Here is a 12,994-nt window from a genome sequence, read left to right as displayed (position 1 = left end):
GAAATCCCAATAACTTTCTTATGAGTGAAGCAATCGATACCAAATTCATATAGTAGGTATATTGTTCAAATATCTATTGAATAGCATCAACAAAATTGCTGTGTGGTACTCACGCGCACGTGTATGCACGTGCAATGATTTGGGTCTTTGTAGTTTTGAGTTGCCGTTAATATCTCGTTTTTCATTCAACACTTGTGAAACTTCTCTTGTACTCATATAGTAAGACTTCTAATGTATCGAGATGGTCGAATTATGTATATGCACGTGCATGCACGTACGTGCACGTGCAGAAAACTCTCAGATCTTTATAACTGATTTGTATTAGCATGAAATGGACTGAACGTTATAAAATAGTTATATATTCACATGTTTCACAGTTTGCAATGGTCAAAACCATTTGTACTGAAATAAATGACACCACTTACTAAATGGGGGAATGTTTGGGGAACATCTGTAACGGTCCCCGTTACAATCAGTACTAGTTATTATTATTATGTTCCCCAAACAAAGTTTGGGAACATATTGTTTTTACTCTGTTTCTTATTATTATTATTAGGGTCTTCCGTCTTCAGTGGAAGACCCTTCTATTATTCTATTGTTGATTTTTCACTTTTCTTATTATTATGTTCCCCAAACAAAGTTTGGGAACATATTGGTTTTACTCTGTTTCTTATTATTATTAAGGTCTTCCGTCTCCTGCGGAAGACCTTACTATTATTGTTCGCGTTCTTCTTCTTCATTATTATTATTATTATTATTATTATTTCCCTTGGTAGTACACGCGTTTTTCTCAGCCATTTCTCTATCGATTTTCACGAAATTTTCAGGAAAGATGTCTTTTGGTGACGAGACGTTGCTTGCAAAATTTCGTGATTGACGTCACTTCCGGTCAGGAGTTATCTCTCTTTTAGTGACTTTTTGAAGGGCCTTGTTGTCCACACATCTCCTCCGTTAGTTTTGAAGCTAGAGTCTTGAAATTTCTACACAAGATAGAGTAAACATTTTAGAAGATTTGTGGGGGATTCGATTTTACCGGAGGTGATTTGCCTAAACGCTCGCCTGGACCTGAAAAAATGGATGCCAAAATTTTTCGCCGATTTCGGCGATTTTTGACCTTTCATCTCCAATATCTTTTTTCTTGCAAATATTTTGTTAAGACATGTAGAACAAAAGTTGTGCACATTTACGAGATCTTTTCGAAAATATCAAGATTTAGGGGCTAGCCCCTTCAATTAGGGATCTAGAAGGGCTCAAAGTCTACATCAAATATCTCAAAAATCGTTAATATTTTGGTATAAGTCAAAGAACAAAAAATGTTCATCTCAACAATCCAAATCTATTCATATAAAATTTAGGTCATATGTTACGTAATAAGGGATTTTAAGGGCCAAAACCATAAATTTTTTACCCCTTGTATCTCGAAAACAACAAATATTTTGAAAAGCAATAAAGAACAAAAGTTGTTCAGATTGATGATCTGAACAATATGCATATTTCGTTTTTACCCTATGTGGCCCCGTTAGGGAGCTACAGTTTGGCCCCTAAAAATTACTTCTAGAAATAACTCGAGAACGGTAAAGAATTTCTGAATACTTGTTGAACAAAAAATGTTTGAAATGTCATGACCTTTCTTACGATATCAAGCAAAAGCGGCTGACCCTTTAAATTAGGGGCCCAGAAGGGTCCAAAGGTTTATGAGAATATCTCAGAAACTATTAATATTTTGTAATAAGTCATTGAAGCGGAAATGTTCATCTAAACGAGCTTGTTCTTATCAAATCAAAAAGTAGGTCATATGTTACGTAATAAGGGATTTTAAGGGCCAAAATCATAAATAATTGACGCCTCATATCTTGAAAACGACAAATATTTTGAAAAGCATTATTGAACAAAAGTTGTTCAGAATGATAATCTAAACAATATGTACATTTCGTTTTTTCCCTATGTGGCCCCGTTAGGGAGGTACAGTTTGGCCCCTAAATATTTCTTGTAAAGATAACTCGAGAACGGTAAAGAATTTCTAAATACTTGTTGAGCAAAAAATGTTTAAAATGACAAGGCCTTTCTTACGATATCAAGGAAAAAGGGGCTGGCCCTTTAAATTAGGGGTTCAGAAGGGTCCAAATGTTTTTGAGAATATCTCAGAAACTATTAATATTTTATAATAAGTTGTAGAAGCGGAAATATTCATCTCAACGAGCTTGATCTTATCAAATTAAAAAGTAGGTCATATGTTACGTAATTAGAGATTTTAAGGGCCAAAATCGTAAATATTTGACGCCTCATATCTTTAAAACCACATATTTTTTGAAAAGCATTATTGAACAAAAGTTGTTCAATGTGTCATAACCTATCGATCAATATCAAAAAATGGGTCTGTGGGCCTCATGGCTCGCCTGTAGAGTCGATTTTTGTCGATATCAGTCGATTTCAAAAACTTGTAACTGGTAAATATTTTGTAAGGACATATTGAACAAAAGTTGTTCAGTTTATCGAGATCTATCGATTGATATCAAGAAATAGGCCTATGGTCCTAATGGCTCGCCTGTAGAGTCGATTTTTTGTCAATATCGGTCGATCTCAATAACTTTTTACAGGTAAATATTTTGTAAAGACATATAGAACTAAAGTTGTTGAGTCTATAGAGGGCTAACAAATGACATCAAGAAATAGGCCCGCGGGCCTTATGGCTCGCCTGGAGAGTCGAATTTCAAACGAATTTCACCGCAACTTTGCTTCAGAAGCTTATGATATGAAAAATTGACTATATCTAAAGTGTCTTAAAGTCGGAAACTAAATTGGGACTCATTTGTCTCTTTTTTTTTTTTTTTTAACTCCGAGTGCATCAACAAATCGGACGGAAGACCTACTCATTGCCCGCAACGAGATCGTGTCTCGTTATTATTATTATTCTTTTTTTTTCTCCTCACCGATTTTTGTGCAGAAGATTTCTCGGAGATGGCTGGATCGATTTGCTTCAAATTTTCAGGATTGATGCGTTGCCATATGAAGTTTTTGAAAAATCACTTCCGGTTGGAAGTTATTCCCCTTTTATCGATTTTCAGATGACCATTTTGTCCAGACAAAAACTCAAAAACGGTAAAAGCTAGAGTGCTGAAATTTTCAGTGATATTAGACGACATGTTGTAGTTGTGCACCTGGGTTTTAAAAATTTCCGGAAGTGCCTAGTATGGAAGCTCGGTAGGGGTCGAAAATGGAATTTAAAAAAGTGCCCAATTTTTTTCCACGTTTAAATCATAACTTTTTACTCGTAAATATTTTGTTTAGATATATATAACAAAAGTTGTACAGTTTATTGAGATCTTTCGTGTCATATCAAGAAATAGGCCCATGGGCCTCATGGCTCGCCTGAACCATTGAATTTCTGTTACAATGATTAACTTTTTTCTCACGAAACTTTTGGTAAGACATGTAGAATAAAAGTTGTTCAGTTTTGCAAGATCTATTTATTGATATCTTAAAAAAGGCTCCCGGGGGTCATGGCTCGCCTGAACAGTCGAATTTGTATCGCAATTAATAACATTGATAACTTTTTTCCCGAGAAACTTTTGACAAGACATGTATAACAAAAGTTGTTCAGTTTCGCAAGCGTTAACTGTTAAGAAATAGGCCTACGGGTCTCATGGCTCACCTGAACAGTTAGGTTATTGTTGCAATCTATAACATTTTTGTCAAGAAACTTTTAATAAGACATCTAGAACAAAAGTTGTTCAGTTTTGCAAGATCTTTCGAACAACATCATGAAATAGGCCAACGGGCCCCATGGCTCGCCTGAACAGTTTGATTAGTGTCACAATTACTAACTTTTTTCTCGAGAATCTTTTGATAAGACATGTAGAACAAAAGTTGTTCAGTTTTGCAAGATCTTTCAAACGATATCAAGAAAAAGGCCCACGGGCCTTATGACTCGCCTTAACAGGGATAAATGTCGCATAGCTTTATAGTCGTAAATATTTTGTTTAGACATGTATAACAAAAGTTGTACAGTTTATTGAGATCTTTCGTGCCGTATCAAGAAATGGGCCAATGGGCCTCATGGCTCGCCTGAACCATTGAATTTCTGTTACAATGATTAACGTTTTCCTCACGAAACTTTGATAAAACATGTAGAATAAAAGTTGTTCAGTTTTGCAAGATCTTTCAAACGATATCAAGAAAAAGGCCCACGGGCCTTATGACTCGCCTTAACAGTCTGATAAATGTCGCATAACTTTATAATCGTAAATAGTTTGTTTAGACATATATAACAAAAGTTGTACAGTTTATTGAGATTTTTCGTGCCGTATCAAGAAATGGGCCCATGGGCCTCATGGCTCGCCTGAACCATTGAATTTCTGTTACAATGATTAACGTTTTCCTCACGAAACTTTGATAAAACATGTAGAATAAAAGTTGTTCAGTTTTGCAAGATCTATCTAATGATATCAAAAACAGGCCTGCGGGCATCATGGTTCGCCTGAACAATGGAATTTGTATCACAATTAATAACATTAATAACTTTTTTCTCGAGAAACTTTTGACAAGACATGTAGAACAAAAGTTGTTCAGTTTCACCAGCGTTAACTAACGATGTTAAGAATAAGCCTGCGGGTCTCATGGCTCACCTGAACAGTTGGGTTATTGTTGCAATCTATAACATTTTTGTCAAGAAACTTTTAATGAGACATCTAGAGCAAAAGTTGTTCAGTTTTGCAAGATCTTTCGAACAACATCATGAAAAAAGTCAACGGGCCTCATGGCTCGCCTGAACAGTTTGAATAGTGTCACAATCAATAACTTTTTTCTGAAGAAACTTTTGATAAGACATGTAAAACAAATGTTGTTCAGTTTCACAAGCGTTAACTAACGATGTTAAGAAATAGGCCTGCGGGTCTCATCGCTCACCGGAACAGTTGGGTTATTGTTGCAATCTATAACATTTTTGTCAAGAAACTTTTAATAAGACATCTAGAACAAAAGTTGTTCAGTTTTGAAAGATCTTTCGAACAACATCATGAAAAAGGCGAACGGGCCTCATGGTTCGCTTGAACAGTTTGATTTGTGTCACAATCAATAACTTTTTTCTGGAGAAACTTTTGATAAGACGTGTAGAACAAAAGTTGTTCACTTTTGCAAGATCTTTCAAATGATATCAAGAAAAAGGCCCACGGGCCTTATGACTCGCCTTAACAATCTGATAAATGTTGCAATCAATAACTTTTTTCTGAAGAAAATTTTGATAGGACATGTAGAACAAAATTTGTTCAGTTTTGCGAGATATATATAGAATGATATAAAAAATAGGCCTCCGGGCGACATGACTCGCCTGATCAGTCGAATTTGTATCGCAGTATATATAACATTATTAACTTTTTTGTCGAAAAAAAGGCTGACCCCTTCAATTAGTGGCCGAGAGCGACAGAGAGTCTTTAATTCATAGCACTTAAATGATCAATATTTGTAAAACATTATCGAAGCTAAATTGTACGTCTAGACAATATATTTGTATCATTATTCATGAACGAAAATCTCATTCGAATTCTTATCTCATCACATCTAAAATTGGACGGAAGACCCACTCGTTGCTCGCAACGAGATCGCATCTAGTTATTATTCTTTTTCTCCGGTACTTTTTTGTCCGGTAGTGTTCTCAGAAACTACAAAAGGGATCGATATGAAACTTTCCAGGATGATAGTATAGCGTTTGTAGATGTGCATAGTGATAGTCATTTTGTTTGCACGTGCATGCACGCACGCGCACGTGCATTGCAATTTTGGTACAAAAATGGAAAATCAGAATATTGAAGGAAGCGATATAAAACCTAAATAGGATGATAGTATATCATTTGTACATATGAAAAATAATAGTTATTTTGCCAGCACGCGCACGCATGCGCGTGCACGCGCATTACAAAATTTGTACGCTAACTTTGGAATCAGTCTAACTTTTTTGTTGTTCATTGAAATGGCTTGAAATTCATATCATAGGTAGATATTGAGACCCTTAACTGATTTACATGGTCAAAATTACCAATTTGCACGCACATGCACGTGCGCTTCATTTTGATTGGATAATATTAAAACGTTTGTATCTTATTTATGAAGCGAATGAGATGATATTCAGAGCATACGTAGACAATATGTGTATCTATATATTGGTGTAGCAAAAAATGCCAACGCACACGCGCATGCGCGTGCAACGTTTTTTAAATGTTCACTTTTTAAAGGACGATAACGTTTTTGTTTTTCATCAAATTCTATTCATATTAGGGGTTTAGATGTATCTTGGTACTCCTTACAAATTGCTGTGGTTAGAATTACTGCTCAGCACGTGCATGCACGTGTGCTGATTTCTGATTGGACGATTTTAAAATCGCTATAACTTCCTTATATTTGGTGGAAACGTTATGAAATTCATACTGTGGGTATATGATACAAATGCCTGTTGAACGACATCAACAAAAATTCGGAATCATACACGCGTGCGCGTGTATGCACGTGCAACGCTTTCTTTCATTTCTTGGTACTGAAATGACCATATTGAACGTACTACATGTAATTAAAGGCTAAAATAAAATGATTTTTTGCTATAAATTCACAAGGACATCACTTTTTAATTGGGGGAGGTTTGGGGAACATCTGTAACGGTCCCCGTTACAATTAGAACTAGTTATTATGTTCCCCAAACAAAGTTTGGGAACATATTGTTTTTACTCTGTTTCTTATTTATTATTATTATTATTATTATGTTCCCCAAACGAAGTTTGGGAACATATTGGTTTTACTCTGTTTCTTATTATTATGTTCCCCAAACAAAGTTTGGGAACATATTGGTTTTACTCTGTTTCTTATTAAGGTCTTCCGTCTCCTGCGGAAGACCTTACTATTATTGTTCGCGTTCTTCTTCTTCATTATTATTATTATTATTTTCCTTGGTAGTACACGCGTTTTTCTCAGCCATTTCTCGATCAATTTTCACGAAATTTTCAGGAAAGATGTCTTTTGGTGACGAGACTTTGCTTGCAAAATATCGTGCTTGACGTCACTTCCGGTCAGGAGTTATCTCTCTTTTAGTGACTTTTTGAAGGGCCTTGTTGTCCACACATCTCCTCCGTTAGTTTTGAAGCTAGAGTCTTGAAATTTCTACACAAGATAGAGTAAACATTTTAGAAGATTTGTGGGGGATTCGATTTTACCGGAGGCGATTTGCCTAAACGCTCGCCTGGACCTGAAAAAATGGATGCCAAAAATTTTCGCCCATTTCGGCGATTTTTGACCTTTGATCTCCAATATCTTTTTTCTTGCAAATATTTTGTTAAGACATGTAGAACAAAAGTTGTGCACATTTACGAGATCTTTTCGAAAATATCAAGATTTAGGGGCTAGCCCCTTAAATTAGGGATCTAGAAGGGCTCAAATTCTAGATCAAATATCTCAAAAATCGTTAATATTTTGGTATAAGTCAAAGAACAAAAAATGTTCATCTCAACAATCCAAATCTATTCATATAAAAATTTAGGTCATATGTTACGTAATAAGGGATTTTAAGGGCCAAAATCATAAATTTTTTACCCCTTGTATCTCGAAAACGACAAATATTTTGAAAAGCAATAAAGAACAAAAGTTGTTCAGAATGATGATCTGAACAATATGCATATTTCGTTTTTACCCTATGTGGCCCCGTTAGGGAGCTACAGTTTGGCCCCTAAAAATTACTTCTAGAAATAACTCGAGAACGGTAAAGAATTTCTAAATACTTGTTGAACAAAAAATGTTTGAAATGTCATGACCTTTCTTACGATATCAAGCAAAAGGGGCTGACCCTTTAAATTAGGGGCCCAGAAGGGTCCAAAGGTTTATGAGAATATCTCAGAAACTATTAATATTTTGTAATAAGTCATTGAAGCGGAAATGTTCATCTAAACGAGCTTGTTCTTATCAAATCAAAAAGTAGGTCATATGTTACGTAATAAGGGATTTTAAGGGCCAAAATCATAAATAATTGACGCCTCATATCTTGAAAACGACAAATATTTTGAAAAGCATTATTGAACAAAAGTTGTTCAGAATGATAATCTAAACAATATGCATATTTCGTTTTTACCCTATGTGGCCCCGTTAGGGAGCTACAGTTTGGCCCCTAAATATTTCTTGTAGAGATAACTCGAGAACGGTAAAGAATTTCTAAATACTTGTTGAAAAAAAAATGTTTAAAATGACAAGGCCTTTCTTACGATATCAAGCAAAACGGGCTGGCCCTTTAAATTAGGGGTTCAGAAGGGTCCAAATGTTTTTGAGAATATCTCAGAAACTATTAATATTTTATAATAAGTTGTAGAAGCGGAAATGTTCATCTCAACGAGCTTGATCTTATCAAATCAAAAAGTAGGTCATATGTTACGTAATTAGAGATTTTAAGGGCCAAAATCGTAAATATTTGACGCCTCATATCTTTAAAACCACATATTTTTTGAAAAGCATTATTGAACAAAAGTTGTTCAATGTGTCATAACCTATCGATCAATATCAAAAAATGGGTCTGTGGGCCTCATGGCTCGCCTGTAGAGTCGATTTTTGTCGATATCAGTCGATTTCAAAAACTTGTAACTGGTAAATATTTTGTAAGGCCATATTGAACAAAAGTTGTTCAGTTTATCGAGATCTATCGATTGATATCAAGAAATAGGCCTATGGTCCTAATGGCTCGCCTGTAGAGTCGATTTTTTGTCGATATCGGTCGATCTCAATAACTTTTTACAGGTAAATATTTTGTAAAGACATATAGAACTAAAGTTGTTGAGTCTATAGAGGGCTAACAAATGACATCAAGAAATAGGCCCGCGGGCCTTATGGCTCGCCTGGAGAGTCGAATTTCAAACGAATTTCACCGCAACTTTGCTTCAGAAGCTTATGATATGAAAAATTGATTATATCTAAAGTGTCTTAAAGTCGGAAACTAAATTGGGACTCATTTGTCTTTTTTTCTTTTTTTTTTTTAACTCCGAGTGCATCAACAAATCGGACGGAAGACCTACTCGTTGCTTGCAACGAGATCCTGTCTAGTTATTATTATTATTCTTTCTTTATTCTTGTCACCCTTTTTTGTCCACGAGTGTTCTCAGAAACTACTGAAGGGATCAAGACGAAACCTTTTTAGGATGATAGTATAGCATATGTAGATGTGCGGAACGAATGTCAGTTTCTCTAAAAATGCATGCATGTGCATGCACGTGCATTGGAGTTTTTGTTTACAAACTTTAGAATCAGTCTAACTTTTTTATTTTTCAATGAAATCGTTTGATATTTATATTGCAGCTATAACTTGAGACCTTTAACCGTTTCACATCGTCAAAATTTCAATTCTGCACGCGCATGCACGTGTGCTTCAATTTGATTGGATAATACAAAACCATTTATAACTTTCATGTAAATTAAGACAATTTGATGATATTTACAGGATAGGTAAAGATTATAAATATCTACAAATCTATGTTAAAAAAATTGAAAACGCGCTTGCGCACGCACGCGCATTGACATTTGAACGTTCAATTCTTTCAATGACCCTAACTTTTTTGTTTTTTGTCAAAATCTTTTCAAACTTGTCTTGTATATGTATCTTGATATTCTTAACAAAAGTGTACAGTCATAATTATCATCCGGCACGTGCATGCACGTGTGCTAAATTGTGATTGGACGATTTTCAAATCGACATAACCTTCTTATAAATGATGGAAACAATATGAAATTTATACTGTAAGTATATCTATCAAATGTCTATTGAATGACATCAACATTGATGCTGAGTCATAATCACGTGCCCGTGTATGCACGTGCATAGCTTTTCTTTCATTTTTCGGGTACAAAAATGGTTATAACTATTGAATTAAAATCTGAAATGAATTCAAATTTACCCTGAGGATCTATGATATGAATGTCTATGAAATGGTGTCAACAAATTTTCCATTATCAAAATCGTGTGCGCGTGAATGCGCGTGCATTGTAATTTTTGATGTCTAAATTCAAGTATTGGTCTATAACATTTTGAGATTGCAATGAATAGGTTTGAAAATTAGGTTCCAGGTATGTTTTGGGCCTCTCAATTCATTAATAGTCTCAAAATCACTTCCCTGCACGCGCATGCACGTGCGCTTAATTCTGATTGGACGATTTTGAAATCCCAATAACTTTCTTATGAGTGGAGCAATCCATACCAAATTCATATAGTAAGTATATTGTTCAAATGTCTATGGAATAGCATCAACCAAATTGGTGTGTGGTACTCACGCGCACGTGTATGCACGTGCATTGATTTCGGTCTTTGTAGTTTTGAGTTGCCGTTAATTTCTCGTTTTTCATTGAACAGTTGTGAAACTTCTCTTGTACTCATATAGTAAGACTTGTAATGTTACGAGATGGTCGAATTATTTATATGCACGTGCATGCACGTACATGCACGTGCACAAAACTCTCAGATCTTTATAACTGATATGTACTAGCATGAAATGGACTGTACGTTATGAAATAGTTATATATTCACATGCTACACAGTTTGCCATGGTCAAAACCACTTGTACTGAAATAAATGGCACCGCTTGCTAAATGGGGGAATGTTTGGGGAACATGTGTAACGGTCCCCGTTACAATAAGTACTAGTTATTAAGGTCTTCCGTCTCCTGCGGAAGACCTTACTATTATTGTTCGCGTTCTTCTTCTTCATTAAGGTCTTCCGTCTCCTGCGGAAGACCTTACTATTATTGTTCGCGTTCTTCTTCTTCATTATTATTATTATTATTATTATTATTATTTTCCTTGGTAGTACACGCGATTTTCTCAGCCATTTCTGGTTCGATTTTCACGAAATTTTCAGGAAAGATGTCTTTTGGTAACGAGACTTTACTTGCAAAATTTTGTGCTTGACGTCACTTCCGGTCAGGAGTTATCTCTCTTTTAGTGACTTTTTGAAGGGTCTTGTTGTCCACGCATCTCCTCCGTTAGTTTTGAAGCTAGAGTCTTGAAATTTCTATACAAGATAGAGTAAACATTTTAGAAGATTTGTGGGGGATTCGATTTTACCGGAGGCGATTTGCCTAAACGCTCGCCTGGACCTGAAAATATGGATGCCAAAAATTTTCGCCGATTTCGGCGATTTTTGACCTTTCATCTCCAATATCTTTTTTCTTGCAAATATTTTGTTAAGACATGTAGAACAAAAGTTGTGCACATTTACGAGATCTTTTCGAAAATATCAAGATTTAGGGGCTAGCCCCTTAAATTAGGGATCTAGAAGGGCTCAAAGTCTAGATCAAATATCTCAAAAAGAGTTAATATTTTGGTATAAGTCAAAGAACAAAAAATGTTCATCTTAACAATCCAAATCTATTCATATAAAAATTTAGGTCATATGTTACGTAATAAGGGATTTTAAGGGCCAAAACCATAAAATTTTTACCCTTTGTATCTCGAAAACGACAAATATTTTGAAAAGCAATAAAGAACAAAAGTTGTTCAGAATGATGATCTGAACAATATGCATATTTCGTTTTTACCCTATGTGGCCCCGTTAGGGAGCTACAGTTTGGCCCCTAAAAACTACTTCTGGAAATAACTCGAGAACGGTAAAGAATTTCTAAATACTTGTTGAACAAAAAATGTTTGAAATGTCATGACCTTTCTTACGATATCAAGCAAAAGGGGCTGACCCTTTAAATTAGGGGCCCAGAAGGGTCCAAAGGTTTATGAGAATATCTCAGAAACTATTAATATTTTGTAATAAGTCATTGAAGCGGAAATGTTCATCTAAACGAGCTTGTTCTTATCAAATCAAAAAGTAGGTCATATGTTACGTAATAAGGGATTTTAAGGGCCAAAATCATAAATAATTGACGCCTCATATCTTGAAAACGACAAATATTTTGAAAAGCATTATTGAACAAAAGTTGTTCAGAATGATAATCTAAACAATATGCATATTTCGTTTTTACCCTATGTGGCCCCGTTAGGGAGCTACAGTTTGGCCCCTAAATATTTCTTGTAGAGATAACTCGAGAACGGTAAAGAATTTCTAAATACTTGTTGAAAAAAAAATGTTTAAAATGACAAGGCCTTTCTTACGATATCAAGCAAAACGGGCTGGCCCTTTAAATTAGGGGTTCAGAAGGGTCCAAATGTTTTTGAGAATATCTCAGAAACTATTAATATTTTATAATAAGTTGTAGAAGCGGAAATGTTCATCTCAACGAGCTTGATCTTATCAAATCAAAAAGTAGGTCATATGTTACGTAATTAGAGATTTTAAGGGCCAAAATCGTAAATATTTGACGCCTCATATCTTTAAAACCACATATTTTTTGAAAAGCATTATTGAACAAAAGTTGTTCAATGTGTCATAACCTATCGATCAATATCAAAAAATGGGTCTGTGGGCCTCATGGCTCGCCTGTAGAGTCGATTTTTGTCGATATCAGTCGATTTCAAAAACTTGTAACTGGTAAATATTTTGTAAGGCCATATTGAACAAAAGTTGTTCAGTTTATCGAGATCTATCGATTGATATCAAGAAATAGGCCTATGGTCCTAATGGCTCGCCTGTAGATTCGATTTTTTGTCCATATCGGTCGATCTCAATAACTTTTTACAGGTAAATATTTTGTAAAGACATATAGAACTAAAGTTGTTGAGTCTATAGAGGGCTAACAAATGACATCAAGAAATAGGCCCGCGGGCCTTATGGCTCGCCTGGAGAGTCGAATTTCAAACGAATTTCACCGCAACTTTGCTTCAGAAGCTTATGATATGAAAAATTGATTATATCTAAAGTGTCTTAAAGTCGGAAACTAAATTGGGACTCATTTGTCTTTTTTTCTTTTTTTTTTTAACTCCGAGTGCATCAACAAATCGGACGGAAGACCTACTCGTTGCTTGCAACGAGATCCTGTCTAGTTATTATTATTATTCTTTCTTTATTCTTGTCACCCTTTTTTGTCCACGAGTGTTC

Source organism: Ostrea edulis, chromosome 4 (assembly GCF_947568905.1).
Source record: "Ostrea edulis chromosome 4, xbOstEdul1.1, whole genome shotgun sequence".
Classification (NCBI taxonomy): Eukaryota; Metazoa; Mollusca; class Bivalvia; order Ostreida; family Ostreidae; genus Ostrea; species Ostrea edulis.
This window is presented reverse-complemented; position numbering follows the sequence as displayed.